The sequence below is a fragment of the Homalodisca vitripennis genome, chromosome 4 (genome assembly GCF_021130785.1).
Source record: "Homalodisca vitripennis isolate AUS2020 chromosome 4, UT_GWSS_2.1, whole genome shotgun sequence".
In the NCBI taxonomy this organism is placed as follows: Eukaryota; Metazoa; Arthropoda; class Insecta; order Hemiptera; family Cicadellidae; genus Homalodisca; species Homalodisca vitripennis.
In genome coordinates, this window is record NC_060210.1 from 18,251,364 (window position 1) to 18,274,373 (window position 23,010).

The window sequence follows — 23,010 nt, forward strand, 5'->3', positions numbered from 1 at the left end:
ATACACAATCTGAAAGGTTAAGAAGCATGTTATTTTAACTCAGTTGATCTGAAAGACCTCATTGGAAATATCATTTTAATTGCATTTTAAAAGGCTGCTATTCCACAATTTTTTAACACTGTATACTAAATTAACGATATAAATGCAACGCTTGTTAAAACATGTACTCAAAAAAGACTCATGGAGAGAGAGAGAACTAAATATGATTAAAACATAGGTGTTTTAAACGTGATTGTTTACACATCTAAACTCCCCATCCCATAAGAGAAAAATAATAAAACAAAAGTCCTATTTACAAAATAGTTTTGTCATTACGCGTCATTACAATATTGTAAATGCTATGGAACCTAGAGTATTATGATTTTGCAAATCATAATAATTTGTCGGTGCAGTCTTAAAATATACCAACACGTGACTAGATATATGGCTGAAATGAGGTAATGCCTCTTAGTAAAATAATTATTTCTAACTATTAAAATGAATATATAATAAACCTGTGTTTGATTTTCCAGTCCATGCTTTGATAACGCTCAGGCCATAAAAAATACGTCAAATATTTAATGTTCGGCTGGAGTTTAACAACACTACCGGTGCTTGAATTCCTGACAAGCTATCGAGTACGGGTTTGTAAGAAAGCCCGCGCTCAGACTGCAGTCATTAGGCATTGTAATGCCAAGTACTCGCTTGATCTAGGGTTCCAATCTCCACCTGCCGCTCCACCACGCGGGCAGACGTGCCTTTCTTATTACTTTAATTGCTCAAAACCCGAAGAAATTGTAATTTTATGGTTTCCTGCAGCTGGATCTACGATACTCGCTAGATAACGGTCATGCCCTTCACAGCCGAACCTTATCAGCAGAGGTCGAACAGTATACGGAATGTTTGAGAGGCAAATTGGAGGGCATCTATTCGAATTGGTAATTCTAAACCCGGGGTTTATTACTGATAGAAGTTAGGAGTATTCCACACCAATGCCAATGGCGCAGTGTAGCGGGTACAACGGTTATTGCAAGATAACCGGATCAAGCAACCCAACGTCCAGTGTGACTGCTGCTTAGATCAAGCGATCCTGTCCTTGAAGTCACCTTTAAGCCGTTGGTCCCCCGGTTAAGTGTTAGAGAAGTCTTCTTAGCCCTAACTTCGCCTAGTAAAATGAGACATCCTTACGTTTTCCTTTGTTTTAAACCTAGTGTCGCGTAACAGGCTTAGGTTGCTGGCAAACCCTCAAATCTAAAGCCCATTTCATTCGCGAGATGACAAGCAGACTGGCAATCATACAGGAAATGTTACATCCCTTCGGCACACAACGGTGAAATTGTGTCACCTACATAGGCTTTCATAACGCTCAACCAAATCCCATTGTGGTCAATCACCATCATTTTTATGGAGTCTACAGATGACATGTTTCGCTTAATATCTTGCCACGTGATACTTTTACACTTTTTTTCGTCGAGTCGGTTTTCATACTAGTGTTCAAATAATCAAAGTTCCAGTGAGCTAGGGAGGGTACTACAAGGACTACTACGCAAGAGTGCGCTATAATAAAATATTATCACCTATTTTAACTTTCCATTGTATTAGAAATGTAGTCTCTGAAAGTGTTTGATATAAGTAAACAATTAACCTTTTATTTTTATTTACATTTTATTTATACAATGGACATTTAGAACTCAATGAATCCATCATCAGGTACTTTTAGGTTAAGGTAAATGAAGTAAATAAATAATTAATTGGAACCGAATTGTCAATGTTTTAACTACCTTGGTGGCTAAATTGTGTATTAAAAAAAGTAATCCTAATGAATTATTAAATGAAAACTATTTTCTAACAAAATATTTATTATTTGAAAGACTTTTAATTTTTTAAATTTATATAGTAGTCTATAAATTTATCACATATAAAATTACATATCTTTAGTTGGGTTTGTCATCCAGTGTTAACCAATAAAACATTTCAAGATGTCGGTCATTTACATTTGAGCTAAATTTTTATATCGGGATTTCATGAATAAAAACTTATTTTCTTAAAATTGTCAAACAATTTCAAGCAAAATTTATTCCTGCTTATTTTTTCGATAATAAATATTAAAGTTTCAAGATGGTGGCGGTGTAAAGTTATATAAGTGATTATCCTTACAAACACATTCGGATTAGTTGTAATAGTCTAACGCTGTGACAGATTTGACTCATGGGATCTGGAATCAAAGTTCATCTGAAGAGATTCAAAACAGTCGGCGACGAAGAGGCTCAAAATGAACTCTCTACATCATCAGAGACACCCAGACTATAAACAAATGTAATCTAAATGATGTAGTGTTCTCATTGTGTCATCAGGAACACAAGATTTGTATTGAATCAACCCTTCCCATCATTGCTCTACTAAATATATATGCTTATAACAAGTTTTGTATTGTAAGATGACAAGATTATGGAGTTTTTAAACGTTTCGTTTGAAAGTGTTAATATTTATATTAATGTGCCTACATTGAGAGTTACTATTTTCCTCATCATTGTAGAGCAGATTAAACATCTAAAGTAATAACTCATCTTCGGTTTGACATTTAGAAATGACGCATGTGAAATATACTTTCTTCCGAGTGAACTAGAAAGGATATTTATTTCTTCAAACTGTGTTTACACGTTCTAAGGAAATTTCCTTATTCCGATATGAATATCAGATAAGGAATACAGCTCCTTATCAATTCGGACTCGGATACGAATACAGCTCTTGAATATTTTATTTGTATTTATACTATTAGTCCAAAAGAATGAATACTGTAGGATTAAATTCGATTCTTCCAGAGAAATTGTATTCATTTCAAAAGTATTCGAATGTATGAATATCCGGGCTGTATTCGAAACATGTCAACAGTGTAAAATAAAAAAAATATTCGTCTTTATAGCTATTGGAATTATTTTCTCATGAAATGTGATACACCTTTTGTCCTGAGAATTTTTTCATCGCATCCAACCACTCGAATATTGCCTGGGATCCAACCCTTTAAACGACATAATTATAACAATTTGAAGAACACGATCCCATTTTGTTACGACTTAAATGGACCGTTGTGATAGAAATTCTACAAACTTAAATATCCCATTAGCCGTTTAGTGAGTGGCCACATTAGTGGTCTATAAAACGCGGCCCTACACGAAGAGGACCCTACTGTTGAATAAAACAAGGTTTGCTGTCATTTGTAATGGTAATAGGGTGCGCGTCTCTGCCGCTAGAGCCACGTGCGACAGTTTCCGGTGCTGCTATCTAGCGGGGCATCTCGGCACTATCAGCGCATCAGCTGTTGCCACTTCTAGAGGGAGAACGCGTTTTTCTCGCTTTTTATGTTGGGAAATGAACCCTAGGTAGTGGGTTAGTGATGGGAGAATGGAATACTTAAAAGAATCGAATACGGTGTATTTAAAAGCAACTTACTTCCTCCCGTATATATATTTAAAACCCTGCAATGAATACTTGTATATGAATACGAATATTTTATTTGTATTTATACTATTATTCCAAAGGAATGAATACTGAGTAGGTTTAAATTCGATTCTTCCAGAGAAATTGTATTCATTTCAAAAGTATTCGAATGTATGAATATCCGCGCTGTATTCGATTCTCGCATCACTATAGTGCGTAAACAGTGAAATACAAGAACGCTTAAAGTCGTGCGTTTTCCCCTTTATCATTGAGTTTTACGTTTGTGAAGCTTATCTCAACATAGAATCGATTTCTTTCTTATCGCTAATCTCTCAATCGATTAAAAGAAAACTAGATTATATTCCTGTACAATATGATTTGAATCTAGCCTCGTGGACTGGAAGTTGTATAGTTACGAGTCACCTGAATTAAAATAAATAACCTTGTATTTTCCCCATACGAACAACTTTACACTTCGTGCAGTTTCGCACCCTTTTAAGTCGTAGAATTATAGGAGGTACTTTATTCCATAGACCAATTTTATATTTATTTATGTAGATGTGTATTTATAGGTTGTTGAGAAACATCTCAAACGATGCTATATTTTATTTTGTTGAATAATAAAAAGTAACAGGAAAAAAGGTGGTAGCGTATTAAATGTATTTTTTAAATGAGACACCTCCTTCCATCAAACTTTTATAAAAAAAGGATTTAAAACTGAATGAGGTTTAACATTGTTCATATGGCGAAAACTAATTTTATTACAGCTGACTCTAAATGAAATTTAGAAACACAGCACAGGAGGCGAAAGGCAAATTGTATAATACAGTTTTTTCAGAAATCAATAGAGAAATTTTTTCTAAGAAAAAAAATCGATTCTATGTTAAGTACAAGCCTAATTATGAGATTAAAATCCCACTTTTAACCTCTAGCTCTGTTTTCAAAGCGCCATCTTTCTTTTTTGTTCTAAAAGTTTTATTTTACTCATGGAAGTAATAGTTAAAATTAGTTGGTTTGAGTCATATTTCTGCTATTTATGCTCTTTCTTGAAATTTTATTTCACTTATCATATAAACATACTGTATTTCCGAAATTGGCTGAAAAGCGGTTCAACATAAAAACTGACAAGTCAATAATTTACATCACATTTTAAAGGATAACAGGATTTCGGAGATTTGCCATCGTTATAGGTTGTAAAAGTATAACAACGTTTCGAGGATCGTAATCTCTCCTCTTCGTCAGGTAGGAGAAGTATGAATACATACAGAAATAACGAACAGAAAGAAGTAAAGAAGGGAAAGAAAAGGGTTCAAACCTACCCAAAAGCTGCTTGGAGTCTAGTCATAAATACAAGTCCCAAGCATAAATCACAACCAGCACAGGCTACAGTGGGATACTGAACCCTTTTCTTTCCCCTATTTATTTCTTTCTGTTCGTAATTTTTGTATGTATTAATACCTCCCCCACCTGATGAAGAGGACAGATTCCAATCCCCGAAACGTCGTGTTATCCCTTTTATAACCTATGACGATGGCAAATCTCCGAAATCCTGTTATCCTTTCAACCCTTCTATCATCAATAACAAACTGTAAACAAAGGACATTTTAACGCTTTTGCAACTGGTAAAATAGGTAGGCTATAACGTAGGCGCGTAACAAAACTATTTAAGCCGGTTCAAATATTGAGTACAAACTGTTGGAGGCCAGTTTGTAAAGGATTCCACTTTGTACGTCTGGCCTAGAGTCTACGGAATTCCATGTAGCTCAGTCTACATTGGGAGGAACACGTTTAATATCTACACGACTTCGTGAATGCATTATAAACTCATAGTAGAATACGGAAACAGACTTCCGGAGTGACACAATGGGTCAGAGGTTCTATGGTAGAGGTTCTATGAGGCATTTATCCAGAGTCAAACCAAGGCAGAAGTTCTGTTTCAGCCTCTATTCCGAGGTTGCAGAAAGGCTCTCCCTTCGCTTAGGCTTACACAAACAGCCTCGTCCACTCCAAAAACCTTCCACCGCAATAAACTACACTCAACAACCAACTTCATCATGAGCGGTTAGTGGGTTGCCGATTCTAGGCATTCAGAGGGTTGCCCGGTCGTAAATGACACATCATACCTTTCTGTACCCAGCAGGTATAAACCAGTCAACAGTAAAGGAAAAGTTAGGAAAAAGTTCAGGAAACGTGGCTGATCTTCTGTTGATACAAAAAAGCTCTGAGGATCATCAAAGAAGATGAATACAATTTACATTGCAAACCTTTATTTATTAAATCTGAAATTTTAACACTTATTAATTTATGTGTATAGTCAACTTATTGTTATTTATTTATAAAACAAAAGAATCGTATGAAATAGAACTGTAGTACATTCATTGAATAATCGAAATTTTTGGACATTCCTTTAACTAAACTGGAAAAAGTAAAGTCCCACCAAATGATAATGGGCTTAAGTCTCTACAATAGATTGCCTGTGAGAATAAAAGAACTCCACTTTAAGAGCATTGGAGTAAAATTTGGTTTTAAATATTTTTTTACAGTATACACGAACTTTTAAATGTACCTGTGTCATACTTGTTTCTTTGTGAGTTTTAAGCACTATTGTTGTGTATTGTATTGATTGATTTATTTTAGTACTTTTTATCTATAACCTATTTAATCTCTCTTACAAATTAATTTATGAACTTCTTGATTTTAACTAAGTTTTAATGTACCTATCTTCTTTAGTTTTAATCTCTCATGTTATATTATCCTGTTACGTATCTTATAATTTATTTTAATGTTATGCCATTTTAATGTTTATTATAAATTGTTGCTTTTTTGTTGTTTAGCTGTTATCTGTTTAAGGCTTAAGTCATTATAAATTGCCATTGTTGGTATAGGTATTGCATATGGTTTTATTAAGATGTTCTCTAATTTTTCATTGTAAATAATTATGATATAACACATAATTCAATGTATTATTTATATATTATAAATTTTCACAGCATATATTGCATCTAATGCTTAACGATGAATAAATATGATGATGATGATACACCTATCTTGGGGTTTTCCAATCATAGCATATGCCCAGCTCAGTGAGAAATTTGTTGATTTCTGGAAAATTTATATCATTTATAATGGGGTTGTTGGGTTGAGTATCAAAATGGGGTTCTTATTTCTATAAACCCTCTTTCTAAGTAAACAATAAAAGCAAGAACCTGAGTTTAGCAGATTCTACCAGGCACGAAGAATCAGTAGCGTAGCCATAAATTTTGTTTCGGGGGGAGGGTCCGAAACGAGGGGATCCGGGGGACGTTTTGTGTGTTATTTGCCAATGAATTCACTGGTAAAAGGTAAATACCAAAAATATGGAGCTTTAGTAACTACGCCTTATAGAAAGTGGAAAGATGAAATAGGCGAATTAAACTCTCACAGCAACTCTAGTACCACAAATTTTCTTGTATAGCTACAGAAACTTTACAAAGTTCGATTCTGGCCGAGTATTTACCGACCGGAAGTGATTTTTTTCTCGATAATTATATAGGTATAGTGTACAGTTTAATGATAACAAAAATCGTCGTCCTAACTCAATCGAAAACACCACGTTTACCTCAATCTCTGACGTCCAAATTAGTTGAAGTTCTAATCAGTAGAGTTTTAAAGTGTATTTTCCGACCGAAAGTGATTCTTTATATTTTTTTCGATAATTATTTACACGTTTACAGTTTAATGACACCTAAAATCAAACGTCGTAACTTAATTCTAAGCAGTCACTTTACGTCCCCAAGACGAATTTGAACGCTAATTTAAACTGTTCGCCGTGTTACGGTTCAGGTTACTTTGCGACGTCACGTGACCGCGCCCTATAGACATACCGTGATTACACTACACTATCCGAAAGGCCGAACCCAAAAGTATCCTTTGATACTTTATGATTTAACGAAAGGACAATTATATTTTTAACAACGGTCACTTCAATCAATTAAATCAATCAATTTAATGTTTGAGGACAAGAGTAATGATAACTCTCCTTTTTTATCCTGCTCCATGCTTTATTTTTTAATATGTCAAAATTTCGGGGGGGGGGGTCCGGACCCCCTGGACCCCCCCTTCGCTACGCCACTGCGAAGAATACATACCTTTACTCTACCTGTACAAGTATTGAGAGTAGGTAATTTTTGTTTGCATTATTCTGTCTACAGTTTGTACGAAGTAACCTGTCTCCTTGTCTAGACAAAGGGTGTCATTTGGAACTCTGTGACACCCGCATCTGTTTTCCTTATTAACTTTTTACCCTTATCATAATGACCGAAATTTTACCAAATATTTTAGAAGTACATTAAAAAATAACATGAACAAAGGGCAAATAACTAAACAAAGGGCAAATGTGATTAAAAAAACCTAAGAATACAGAGGTAATAAGAAATGTAGAGGTTGTTTAAAGCATTTAAATATAAATTTGGTTTTCTGTAACAATATGACAAAGAAAATACATTACATATCTCAGAAATAATATTTCAATATAGTTTATTTCACAAAGAAATATTGTATTTTGCGTCACAACCGGCGTCACTTGGAACATAGAACTTCCATAGCGGAAGTCTGACTCAGGATCATAGGTGTATCTAGGATGATTTAATAGGGAGGGGGGGTTACCACTAGAAATGTTCCTTACCTCCCAGTCAAGCTGGGATACGGTAGCACCCCCCCCTACACTCGGAATATGTTAAATGCTTATAATAGCCCATTAAAAACTTCAAGTTTTTCAGTCGTCTGAGAGCATTAATATAATAATAATAATAATTATTATTATTATTACCGTCAACAAAAAATGCTATAACATAAGCGAAAACTCAATCTTTTGGGGACCTCCCGATAACACAAACGAATTTGAAGGAAATGTATTGAAGAGAATAATACAGGTTCGGAAAAAATGGCTATATCTTAAGAACTAAAAATACACATCGTTCACATTTTACCTATATGCAATGAGCTTCCAAGATATATATGTTTTACTTCAAAATATGGTAGTGTATTTGTATTACTTAACTAATAAATATATCCTATATTTTACATATAAGTCCTCTTTAATTTCAAGCCATGCCACCCCGATAAAAAGTATTGGAATATAAATCAACATTTTTTTTGTAATGGATATATTTACTTTGTTACAACTACACAAATTTGGAGATACTAAATTAGTACTTGTGTGTTTATACCGTCGCTTCGCAGTTGACGTCCACTGCGTGCACTGCGCATAGACGCGGCAAACGCTCGGCGATGAACAAATTCAATTCAACAATAATATGATCTTAAAAATTATTTACAGACCATGGTGTTTTGACATTTCTGTACTTTGGTTGTCTAATTTTGGGTTTTCATACACAAAGTGTAGCAGAAACAAATTACGGTGATCAGTAAGGTAAATAACAATCGTCATAATTGATGAAAAATACACGGATATAAATCGTCGAGAAATAAATCTATTTTGTTTGCTTTTTATCAAATTTGCCCTTGTTTAATATCTTTCACCTTTTTTATGTACTTCTCAGATATTTGGTACAATTTTGATAACTACGATTCGGGTCAAAAAGTTACTTAAGATAGTGGGGAATCTAAGGTGACTAATTAGGAAAACAGCTGCAGGCGTCACAGAGTAACCTTAAATGGCCGGGTCAGTCCCAGCTAGACTTGGGTCAGGGAGCAGGTCCCTTCGTACAAACTGTAGCAGGTTATAGCAGTCACTCAAAAGAGCTTTGAGGTAACTGTTTCATTCCCTGGCCTACATACTGCAACTCTTTTACATATTTTAAAAACATTATATGACATTGAGTCTCTTTTAAGAACCCCAAGGTGATATCCTATCAGGTTACTTGTGCTATACAGATAATTAGATCTGTAAACTTTTCTTCAACTTCAACGTACCTTCTTTGTCAGACGAGTGACAAGTTGTCATTGATACATATACTATACGTATAGATACAAAAAAGCATTATAATTTCAAAATCCTAGCTTGTTTCAACCAAGCCTGTACAAAGGTTGATTATTTCGTTTTACCTGTATTATTTACATAGTGTGTAAGAAATTCAAACGGAAACAGTTTTAAAATCGTGGTTCTATAGTTTTTGGAAAATATTATCTAGTTCTTGAACTGCCATGAAGTAAAAATATGGGAGTATTTTAGAAATGTGTAGGCTAATGCTTTGAAATGACTTCTGTAATCTGCATCTCAAGAAAGTGGATTTTTACATTTCTTCAAAAATATCTCGTGATTTCCATTCAATAACGGAAGATGAAAACAAAACATTATATAAAAAAATGTTAACCCCACTGGAGCAGGTCGTAATAATATAGTCTGATGGTGGGTATTGCGTTTCAATCCCCCGTGGCCTAACAGTGTTGCCTGTTTTACATGTATGAGAAATTACCGACCCATCTCAACATCTGTAGCAATAAGGCCACATAATTAAATGTTATCATAGAGAGATATACGTACGGTTCTGTTTTTCAGACAACATGTAATCAAACATACAGTGGTGACCATACCTACGTCGTAGCGGGATCAGCTGGCGGTGAGCAGAGATATGGCAATACCGCCTCAAATGTCATCGGACTACTTTGGTGCGGCCTACTATACTGGGACACTTCAAGCTGGTAATCACATAAAAAAATCTATTATTCTCGTTTTGAAGTGATATTTATAATGCGTAGCCTATAGTTTAAAATAATTAGGTCATGGTTAACAATAGACTCTCAGGTACGCCATTATAAACAATAAACATCGGACTATTTTGGTGAGAGAGCTGTAATGTGATACTTCAAGCTGGTAGTCACACCATTAAATCTATTATGTTTGCTTTGAAGTGATCTTCACAATACATAGCATATTGTCAAAAGCGATTAGATTATTGTTAAAAATAGTCTCCCATGTACCCAATGGCAAACAATAAACAACGGACTATTTTGGTGAGATAGCTGTAATGTGACACTTCAAGCTGGTAGTCACACCACTAAATCTATTATGCTTGCTTTGAAGTGATCTCACAATACATAGCATATTGTCAAAAGCGATTAGATTATTGTTAAAAATAGTCTCCCATGTACCCAATGGCAAACAATAAACAACGGACTATTTTGGTGAGAGAGCTGTAATGTGATACTTCAAGTTGGTAGTCACACCACTAAATCTATTATGCTTGCTTTGAAGTGATCTTCACAATACATAGCGTATTGTCAAAAGCGATTAGATTATTGTTAAAAATAGTCTCCCATGTACGTAATGGCAAACAATAAACATAGGGCTATTTTTCTCAGAGATCTATAATGGGACAGTTCAAGTTGGTAGTCACAACACAAAATTTATTATCCTGCCTTTGAAGAGATATCTACAATACATAGCTTATTGTCAAACATAATTAGACCATATAAAAATCCTCGAAATTTCTTGGAATTTACTCTGATCAAGGTTTGACATGGAGTGTTCACATCAATCACGTTTGCTCAAATTTAGCTTCAGGCATTTATGTTCTGAGGTCTCTAGCCAAATACTGCTCACGTCAAGTTCTAATAACGGCGTATTATGGCTTGAGTTATCCCCACCTCACTTACGGATTGGTATTATGGTACGGTGCCTGTGCAAGTAATCAATTTTCAAGATTGTTCAAATTACAGAAGCAAGCGATCCGCACCATTGCAAAATTGAAGTTTAGAGTCGTGCAGGTCAACGCTTGTCTTCATAGGCAGGGTTTTATTTTATTAACAGATTGCTTGATGAGTAAGAAAAGCCTTTTCGATCAAGGCGTTAAAAACTCGTCTGAAACGCTGTTCAGCGTGAAATGCATTTTATAATGTAAAAGAGTTTCTGGAGTATGACTGGGAGACCACACATTAACAAGACTTACTTTCGAACAAAGTGAGAAGTATTGGCGATGGATGAATGTGGAATAAGTGGGCAAATGTATGTGTCGATTTGGTGAGTATGCCCAAATTTTAATATGTTTTGACGTCTACGCAACAAATAGTACAGTAACTATCGACTATTAAATAGTCTCTCAGGTACGCATTACAAGTAGTAAGGGATAAGTTAATCTAGTGACGATATAGTAAATACAATCTATGACTGGAAAATACAATAAAATTACATCCAAAGGCTACGTGGTCGAGAATTTTTGAGGTTCTAACTGAAAAAAAACAAAGAAAATCTCTAACATATTTTTGAGCAAAACAATCTGTACAGTGTATTCTGGAGCAGCGAACGTAACGGTAGGCTTTGACCGCGCGGCGGTGCCGATAAATAACCAGAGTCACAAGAAAGCAGGTATATAAATTAGTTTCGGATGGGTTTAATGGCAGCGGTATACAGGTGGCAGTGGATCGTGCTCCACTTGCCATATGCCGCGGCCGGCGTGTGCCATTGCCACCGTCATCACCGCCACCCCGCGCCAGGTGACTGCCTTCTGCAGGGGCGCCCCAGACTGACAGATTGGAGCCGCCTCGCCCACGTGATTGATAGAGACGTTGGCATTCGTACTCCTATAATGGGAATGGGAAACTATTGAGGTAAATGTAGGATATTTGAGGGTGTGACAGAATAGGAACTAATACAAGTCGTCACATTACTATTACCGGCTTAATTTTTTTAAAGAAAATTGGTCCAAGGACCGATCCTTGGAGAACTCCAGAGCTTACAATTTCCTGATGAGAAATGCATCTCTTGTCATGTACACACGGAATTTGAACTGTTTATGTTCAACTATAAGAAAAAGTGGAAGTCTAATGAAAAAACGCTGCCCCTAGTTCCAAAATGGCCAAGCTTGTTCAAGAGTTTATGGCTGACCGTCATGTAGGCCTTACTTAAATCTGAAAATTTCCAAAAACATGTTTGTGATCATTCAGAGCTTTTGAAACATTCAAAATTCAATGAAATAGCCTCTTTGGTTGACAGAAGTCAAACTGCTTGGCTAATGGACAAAGGCGATCAAGGAATAGCTTTTCAAACATGTTTGAAAGTGTTGACGTTATGGAAATACGGCGGGAATTATTTGTATCAAGAGTACTACCATTTGTTGAAAGGTTTTACAATGGCCGATTTAAGTGATTTGGCAAACTTGCCCAGCTCAAAAGATGCATTTACCAGATGTGATAAGGGAGGCACTACAAATTCAACAACATCCTTTAGAAATTTGGAGGAAATACCATCACGGCCAGCAGAGCTACTAACCTTAGGCCTTGATTATGGACCCTTTTGAGGGATTCTGAAGAATCTATAATCAATGCCTTCAAGCAACTTAGGGCTTTCCATATTTCAAATTCAGTGGTTGGATGCAAAAACATAGATGAATTGATACTTCCTAAAAGTGTTAGTTATGATCCTCACGATTTTCTAAATCACATTTGAATGCTACATTTGCATTAACATTATTAAATTACTCATCTACCGAGCCTAGAGACTGTAAACCCGTCGTTTCTATCAACATCCAGTTTATCATCTACTGCAAGCTTTTGTTAGGAGTTTATTGTTTCTTTGATATATCCAAAAACAGCTTTTTGATTGTTATTGTAGTCTTCAATGTGAAGAGGACTTTCCTAGCCTTAAGCTTATAACTCATTTCCTAAACTCCCTTTTTAGATTAAAACAAATGTGTTTTGCAGGATTTGAGGAGCCCAGAACTGTTAGCAACATACATCAATATACACACTTTTTGACGTACGAGTACTTTTAATTTCATATATGGAAAGGCCATATTAAAATAATGTTTAATGGCAGAAAGAAACAAACACATCTATTATTGACACCATTAGCGAAGAATACGTCAATCCATTGTTCATTGTTTAGACAATTTTTAAAGAAATTAATATTTTCCTTGCAAAAGACCTCTACATTCTGAACTTAGAAAGCTTCATAGATGACGACCCCTCCAGTGTAGTGTTTGAAACCTGAACATGATGATGGGATATGCCGCATACAACAACTTCGGTTTTTAAAATTTTGGTGCATCGATGTTATAAAACTCATTGTCAGTAACGAATTCTGAGCCTTTCAATTCTCTGGTACAAGCGACAACAGTGCTGTGCAACTTAAATCAGGACATTAAGCTAGACAAGTTCTTCAAATTAGTATAACTATTTAGTACACTAACAAGAGAGAAAATACCTGTTGAAATAAGAAGCTTGGTTTACAGAAAATAACAAGTTAATGAGTTAAACGTACCTAAATATTTACATCAGAGTGTTTACAAATTAACAGACTTTAAGCCACAATATAATTATTTAAGCAATTGCAAAGTCAAAAAAAAAAAAATAAGAACAATGAATTAGAATAGTTACAAAAACATATGTCGTCAAAATCATTGCTTACATTACTAAGAGTACGAACTACACTTAGCTGTAACCTGCAATTCACAGTATTTAATGGTTGTAGTATAATCCTAATCCAACACAAACATCCATATCAATATTAAAGTCCCCAACGACAATAATTTTCTGATTTAGTTTCCCATTAAAGATTCATTAAAGATATCCACACTATCATCAGAGTTACGTGGAGGTCTGTAGACGGCAAGTCGAAAATATGCAATACCTTCCAAACTACAACTAATAGCTGACATTTCACAAATTACCTCAGAACAGAATTCTCCTACATCAATAGTCTGGAATGGTAGACCATCTTCAATGAAAGTACATACACCTACTTTAGAGATAGAAGTGCGACAAAACTCAGAAGCTATTGTGAACACATTATAAAAACATTATATCTTTAAATGAAGTAAATGTTTACAATTCAAACTTTGCAAACGTTTCAGGAAAAACGTTCTAAAACATATAAATTCAGGTGGCGTGCGTGCAAAATATTTTCAAATTGTGATAACTCAAAAACAGGAGCTCGTGTAAACGCTTTGTAAGAATAGTAAAATATGAAAAACTCTTAGATAGACTTTTTAAAAACAGTTATAAAATATTTACTGCACTCTATAAGTAATTTAAAATACACTCATCGGGCTATAATTAGTGGTTTAACACAGCTGTATTGTAATTTATCTTACTTTAAATAAGTTAATTTAGTAAATTAGTTCAACAATGAGTTGATAATTATCTTGTTACATGTGATGATCAGTTAAACAGTTTAAGTAAGGAAATTTTAACTTTATACAGTTTTATGTTTGAAATAAACCCATTTAAGGAAATAAAAATACATAAAAATTAATTGTGTGAGCTGACTAGTTCGGCGTGTAATAAGTATTTGGATATAATAAATATAATTTTAAACACAATTTTAATATTTATTTGGCAAAAACCTTGTACTGCATCCCAATAAATTCCATAATAATTGTCAAACGCTATGGATCAAAGATTTATGTGAGGATCTTAAAGCATAGCTGTGCTAGCCAATTTAACTCTTTACTTGGAAGTATGTAGTGCAACTATTGTGGGAAGGGTTGATTCAATGTCAATGTTGGGTTTAGCTCCAGTTCACCTTCCTCTTAGTGCGGAATGGGATAAATGACGCTGTCGCAGAATTGACTCCTGCAATCTCGAGATATTAAGAGTGCCTGTACCTGGTGGGACAATGAAAATACTTTTTTACATAGATTACACTATATTTTGTAGTCTAGGTGTCTCTGACGTCGAAACGATCTAACGAGTTCATTGTGAGCTTTTTCGTCGCCGACTTTTTTTGGATATCTACAGACGATCAAACTCCAGATTCCAGGAGTCAGGTTTGTGACAACGTCAGATTTCAGACGCTCCACGTAAGAGGAAGGTGAACTGGAGCTAAACTCAACATTCACAAAACTCGAATTTATTCACTTCATCGATCCTTCAAATAGAAAAAAGTGTAGGCCTACTATTCAGCTGAATATCTCAAAAAAGTTTTGATTTTTATTTATAATACATTTAAAATAATATATTTTTGGTAACCATACGACCAATAATAAGCGCAAAAATGTGTTTCATGATGTAAAACTCGGTTTTATGATATTCAGCATCTAGATCAAAGTCAAAGTAATGCACACTCAATCCAGTTAATCTAATATTCATTAGAGCACAAGTGCGGTAATGTGTCTCTTATTACTCAGCGCTCGCTATTACATACCTCGTTAGGTAATTATCGAATTAATACTTTTACCCAGATTTTAAATGATGTTTTAAAAGGGATTTTGTGTCCTGGTGTATATAAATGCGTACTGGAAACTCGCAGTCTAAACATTCTTGTGATGTATTAATAACGAAAATATTTGAAATACAGGTGGCAGTGGTAGAGTATGAAGTTTGTTTTTTAATTGATAATACATTTTTGTAATTTTACTTGCAATCGAAGAAGATGAGCTATTAACCTTGCGTAAAGTATTTCACGGATGTATTTTAGAATGAAGTTAAGTTAGGTGGTAAAAAACATTGATTACTTTTTTTTGAAATCGTAAAAAACCTTTTTTGTATTTAAAATGACAGATTTTTTAGTAGTACCATTATGGACTAATTTACCTTAGTTAATATTGAGTACGTTAGTCATACATTGATTATATTACACATTGATTATTCTAATTTAGTTGGGATTTACATTTTAATTGTTCCACCACGATTTTATTTCAATGGGCATAAACGTTTTTATGAGAGTAGATGTAGACTATTAAACTAGAAACGCCATACACCTCACCCCAACATGACTCGTAAAGAGGAACAATAAATTTAAGTTCTAAAGCTGTTAGTCATGTTTTTCTTAGTATTCGTAAAAAAATTACAATTATTATAGATATCTTGAATCCTATGTATTTTTACTGTTGTATTGCTTTTATCTGTAATACATTTTGAAATATATGTTAGACCCTTAAAACATTTCGGTGTGTATGTGTAGGTATCGTAAGGCGTCAAGTAAAAATACGTAGAAAAGCAATATAAATATTTATATATCTTTACAATAAAGGTATTATCTATAAATTATTCTGAGAGTATATAGACAGTGAGTACTGTTAAACTAAAGAGACACATTTCTTACATTACGTTCTTGCTAACGTAAAACCGTCAATAGTAATTATTATAAGTACTCAGATATCTTTTAAATTATAACGAAAACTCGATATAGTCTTCTATAACGTTTATATCTTATAGCTTATTTTACTAGCTTTAAAGTAATGTAGAATAGTTTGAACATGAGATATTTAAAGCTAAGTATGTCAGTATGAATGGAATGGAATGGACGTAAGGCTAACATTCAAACGATTTCCATTCCCGAACCTCCGGTTACGAGATGGATATTCTATCCTTCTTTCCCCTCACCCTTATTTCGGAATGCAACCCAAACCCATTCATGAGATTTAGAATTCCAGCGAGAGTCCAGCAGTACTCTAGCGGCTCGGCGGGTATTAGTTGGAATTAGCGAATAATTAACCCTCATTATTGATCTGGACGCCAATGAAAGGGTTGTTGGCTTGGACTGCAGGCCGAGATCCCAATTGAGGAATCAATTGATAAGAGTCGATCAATCAATTAAGTCTGGCACGTCACATGGGCGAAGACAAAACATCTGTGGAACTCTCTCTGAAAATTATTAAGTCTTTTGATATTGAAACATAAATCAAAGTACAGGAAGACCAATTTCTATTTATATGAAATTTGTTTTACGTTTACCTTATTAAAATAATTTTTTCCTTTCCTCCAATTAAAAAAAATGAATTATGTTCACGGCCATGCATAATAAACCAATGCGACAGACAACATGCTCTAGTAATCTAGCGAGTATAGACAAATCTATAAAAAAACATACCCTCCACTCCATTCCACTTGATCAGTTATTATGTTGATGAACATAAAGCAAATTTCTCAAAGAATGCTACAGTGCCTCCTAAATACCACAACAGTCTGAATTGTTTTAACTTGCTATTTACCGGTTTAGGTTAGATTTAAGGAACCCAAACAACGCATTTTGATGCACCATGTTGAGATTTTTTTTAACTTTTTTGAAAAATTTAAAAGTTTTTTCTGCAGTATATTTACTTTAAGTGACATCTATTTCAAATTTTGTATCGCACCAGAGAGATTTTTGGAAATGTATCCCTCTGTAAATGTTTGATGACTGGTTTATTTCAAACTTATCCAATGCATGTGTAAGTACTATTTCCATTTCTGTTGATAAATCTGCTCACATCACTCGCATCTTAAAACATGTAGGTTTGAGTATGTTGGTGTTTTGATTAGAGAAAATACCAGAAGATCGTTTGTTAATTCCGTTATGTCGGTGAATACAATATACGGATTTCTGTGAAATAAAGACCTATGAAGAGTCCAGACAGAGTTATTAACTACAGAATACAATTGTTTTAACATCTAGTTACTGTAAAACAATAAGATGAAATTTAACGTTTCTTCAAGTGCCTAATTTTTCGTAACTCTACAAAAACAAAGGTGTAGCAGTGAGTCAATTCTATCTTATAAAAAAGAAACTGTTTCTGAAAATGACAAAAATGTATAACATTTTTCCCCGTTGACTTGATTGTGTAACAGTCAGATACGTTAATGTAATGATAGTATATTTTACTTATTAATTATCAATGAATTAATGTTATGGTAAGCAAGGCATGAAAATATTCATCCATTTTCGATCATTTTGCTTCGGTAGAAACGATTTTAGAGGGCGGTAGTTCCACCAGACCTGTAATTGCTCCCGGGGAAGGGCGCTACATTGAGCGTAAACGATTACCAAATTGGAATGTAATTGGAACAATCAAATTAGTCAATACGATTAGTCCCTGTATCGATCCTTGGGGAACGCCAAACCGCAAGTTCCATTGTAGGCTTGGTGTCGTCGCACAGGTAAAATCTAGATAGAAACGTGTTTCAGAAATGAAAGTATTCACACGGAAGTTTCCTACATCGAAACCGTGAGGGGGGAAGAGGGGAGAGGGGGTCCATGATGGATTGCGAAGAATAAGGACTCGCAGCTCGTGGAATGAGATCGGAATCAGCTTGAGCGGGATTAAATGGAAGGGTCATGGTGAAAAGAGTTGAGGGGAGGTCATAGAGATTTGTCCAGGGAGTGGAGGGAGGAGTGCATACAGATCTCTCACATGCGGTACTGATATCAGAAGTGGAGGGTCGTGTGTGTATGTCGTGTGGAACCGGTGCAGAATACGACTCCTCAATAACTGACGTTCGTTTGTTCATAATTTTGTTACTGCGTTCAACAACAATTACAGCCAATCATAGACGTGCTCTTTAAATTCGTAAAAATTTACGCTTATCGCCACTATACTACCTTCTTATTTATTTTTATTGCTTTGTGTTAAAATGTAGTTATCAAGTTTTACGTCATTTATAACCAACCACAGTTTTTATAACATACCATTTTTTGGAAAATTAGGTTTTAATAGTAAAAACAAAGAACTTTAAACATAAATGCTTAGATAATTCACCTAATATTTCTATATACCTGTTGTGGCGAAGCAAAACGGTAACAAATTAAAGTTAAATGCGATTAAAAAACACAAGAAACGTTTGAAGGACTAGTGAAAGAAGAGAGGATACTCAAAATTACGTGCGCTATCACAAGTCTATCGTGAGCCCGGAATTGTAAATAGTTCAATGACGACTCAATTTGACCGTTTGTTGTACAGTAATCAATATTGGTTTTTACTCGATGAAGTCCATTCCGCAATGAGCAGAGTGTAATCAACATTGCAGCGTTGGAAAATTAGTGTTCTAGTCTTCCGTGGGTAAGTTTTGTGATAATTAATTTTACACAAATATGATTCTGTACTGAGTTAAATCACATGTAAAGAGAAAGTACCATTATTACCTTCTTTCTGGGTCAATTATTATTATGACAACACTTAATTGAACATTAAATTTAATAAACGTTGTAATAATATGTATTATAAAAGCTTTTCATTGATTTTATGTAGACCTGATGACCAAACAGTAAATTTTAACATTACATTTCCTAAGAAAACCTGCTTTCAGTTTGCGCTCAGTTAATGTATTGACATTTTGTCACAAGTCATTTTAAGACCTATGGCACAATATAACTGTCATTTTAAGATGTACTTTGCGCACTGTAGATTTTATATTAAGTACTAATAAGTAGTATAGATAATGTAGCTATTGTAGGATCGGTTGACATAGGCATAAAGTTTAGGGCTTTTAATTGTACAATAAAGGTGATAAAAATTGTATAGAAAGTGTGTAATACGTTTTATTGGTCAACTTCCAAAACTGAACCTTTACATATTGATTAAAGACTTAAAAATCTATTTTTTATTATATTAAGAATTGCGATGAGTAGTTAATATTAATGTAAGAGTAAATTCGAGTAATATTTAAAAAATTTCAATTAAACCAGACCTATGATACACAAAAACTAAACTGGTTCTAAAAAAATGATTAATTAGTTTATGTCAGATACAATGTATTTGTATTTAATATATCATTTGTTGGAATCATTAGACATCGATTATGTATGAGTTCCAAAAGACTGAATCAATACTGAATGAAATACAGTCAGAGATATAAAGTATACTCACACTGTAAAGTTTATTACAATAAACAATACTTTAATATTAAGAACTACTTGACAGGATAATAGGATTTCGGACATTTGTTATAGTTATGGTTACAAAAGGTATAACGCAACGTTTCGAGGATTGGAATCTATGTGTTAAACCTTTTGTAACCATAACGATGGCAAATGTCCCAAAACCCTGTTATACTGTGAAATCTTTCATCGTCAATAAGAAACTTTAAACAGAGAAGAATTACTTATTAGGTTCTTATTGTGAACAAGTTCACTTTAAGTACACCTATTCGTTACGTCACATTGTTTATTTGATCGGTCTATTCCAAAAACTTTTCACGCAATCCATTCTGATAAGTAATACTTACAAATTGAGGTGGTCTATTGTGTATGTGGCACCTAAAAACTTTCAGTAAACCATAGAACAATGTTTAAACTGTACAGAATTATAAAACCGTTTCCAAACTTTTGGAAACCAGTAAATAGCTTACGTATCGTATTCGTGTCGCTTCATTAGGAAATTGTTTTATTCAGTTCTGTTCAAGCCAGCACCTTATTTATTTGTGTGTAAATTGATTCTGTTATAAAGTTTTAAAGTTATAATCACGCAGATGTAGAAAATAAACTTTGATATCACCGAAGGTTTGTAATGGTGAAAACAAAAATGAATTGTAATTTACTGTGTATAATACGGAGTCTAGAAACCTGTGAACTATAAAACAATAGTGTTTACATTTTTAATAAGAAGTGTGTTGTTGAAGGGTTTTAAAATTAACCAAAAACTAGTCCAATCTCAATAACTGCTCGAAGGTTAAAAGGGATTAGGTTTTAGCATTGGGTTAGATTTTATTTATTTAAATTCTTGCAACCAATGAAAAATATCCACTCAAAATATTCAGTTCTTATAGATTATTCACCGTAGATTACTTGAAAAGATAATTTAGGATATTTACCATCATAATGCGTTACAAAAAAATCGCCAAAATGAAAAGTCAGTCTCCCACCTTATCTAGTGAGTGAGTACAACTCTGTTCAGTGCCTGTATTGTGCAGTCTTACGTATTTGGCTTCACCTGTCCACTCTGGAATCTCAGTTTATGCTTACAGATTTTGGCATAAAACTGGTTTTGTTACATCTTTTACTCTGGCGAGTTCATTTCCAGATATAGATTTGTGCTTGCTAAACCTTATACACGAGTGAGTATTCAATTTTCCTAAACAATTCAGAGGATAAAATCCATTACTGAAACGTAGCATTCTATTTTAGTAACGTAACGATGGCAAATACTAGAATCTTATTATCTTATCAAAATATAGATTTAAAAAATACCCCCATATTTAGTTGTAAATGTTGTGTGTTTTGTATTGTTAAGGCTTCTCTTGTGTTCCTCTCAAAATATGTAATGAACTAGCTCGTATATACGCTTTAAAAATTTGTTTGGTCATTCAAGGTTTTCCGTACAGCCAAAACAAGTTTAAATCGTACTGTTAAATACTCGCAGTTATACAGGGTGAGTCATAAATATGGTAAAATATTTTAAGACGTGATTGTAGACCTAAAAATAAGAAAATAATGTTATATAAAGGTAGGCCCGGAAACGCTCCGTTAGTGAATAATGGCGGGCGTAACATTTTGCTTTGTTTTCAGTTCACCTGGTGAAATTAATTGATTCTGAAACGTTTTGTTCTTACTTTTTAACTCAAATAAGGTGGATTTATAAGGGAAAACACCTTAAAAATCAAATAAAACAGCTCTAGAGGTTGTAGTGTGAACAGTTTTTGAGAAAAAGTATGAAATTTGCTAAAAATCGAATAACAAAAATACCGTCTTAAATATTTGATGTCCAATAACATTGTTAAATGACCAATAAACAAATTGTTTTTCCTAATACAGATTGTAGAGAATTTAATTCTGAAAACAACCATAATAAGCAAAGTTAACTAAATGTGTAAAATTATGAAATTGACTCCTCACGTATTAAGTACACAGCAAACTTGCTGTTTTATAATAAGGAATGAGTATCTGATTGGTAACAGCTGGTGAAAAACAAACATACTTTTAGTTCAAAATAGTACTTTTAAATACAACAAACATATCCACAATCGCTTTAAGTCTCACCAGAAGATGACGCTCAAAATGACCACCGTTGTTCAAAATGCACGCATTCAGGCGTCTTCTCATCGAGTTTCGGACCCGTTCAAAAACTCCAGGTGTCTGCTTAATGGTTTCTATTCAATTAGAAATGTTTAATCGGAACTCTTCAATGGTATCTATTGGGAAGAGTAAACTAATGTTTTTAAATGTCCCCAAAGGTAAAAGTCCAAAGGATTTAAGTCCAGTGATCTTGCTGGCCATGAAACTGGTCCACCTCGGCCTGTCCATTGATTTGTGAAACTCTCATTTAGGTGTCCACGAACAGCCAGAGAGTAGTGCGCAGATGCCCCGTCATGCATAAACCACATGTTTTGGCGCAAATGCAGAGGTACATCATCAAGCAGGTTAGGTAGCTCGTCTCTTAAACAGTTCAAGTACACCACGCCATTAAACCTGGGAGGAAGCACGAAGATTCCAGCCCAAACATTTACTGAAAACTGATGTTATGGACAATTAGGTTTGATAGTATAAGGATTTCCGTCTGCCCAAGTGTGGTTATTATGGAAGTTAATGTTAGCAGTTCTTGTAAAGTGAGCCTCATCGGTAAACAATATTGTATTTAAAAAGTTTGGATCAGCACATTTTCCCAGCAACACGGGGAACGTAGTCTTGTGGCAAAAGAGTTTGGGCATGCTGGAAGTGGTATGGGTGTAACTGGTACTCGTGTAGTATTCTCCGAATACTAGATTGGCTGACATTGAGCTGTAGTGACAATTCTCTAGATGTCTGATTGTCAATTCCTGATTATCTTGAAAACAGGATAATCAGAAATTTCATTAAGAACCAACTCTTCTAATTCAACAGTCCTACATGACGCCCGATCATTCCTGCATTGCTATGCTCCGAAGACTTCAAAGAACCTGTTTCAGATAGGCGTTAATGAATAGTGGCAAAAAATCTTGCGCTTGGACACCTGCGGTTAGGAAAGTTCTCTTGATACAGACGTC

At 34.4% G+C, this 23,010-nt stretch overlaps 1 protein-coding gene across 1 annotated transcript in view; it reads left to right on the top strand.

Moving 5' to 3' along the window:
- The first annotated feature begins 18,474 nt into the window (after nucleotides 1-18,474).
- The window catches only part of LOC124360958 (high-affinity choline transporter 1-like), a 138,377-nt gene continuing 133,841 nt past the window's right edge, over nucleotides 18,475-23,010 (top strand). The window contains exon 1 of the mRNA XM_046814994.1: nucleotides 18,475-19,112. The gene's annotated coding sequence lies outside the window, so the exon portion shown is untranslated. The remainder of the gene's footprint in view (nucleotides 19,113-23,010) is intronic.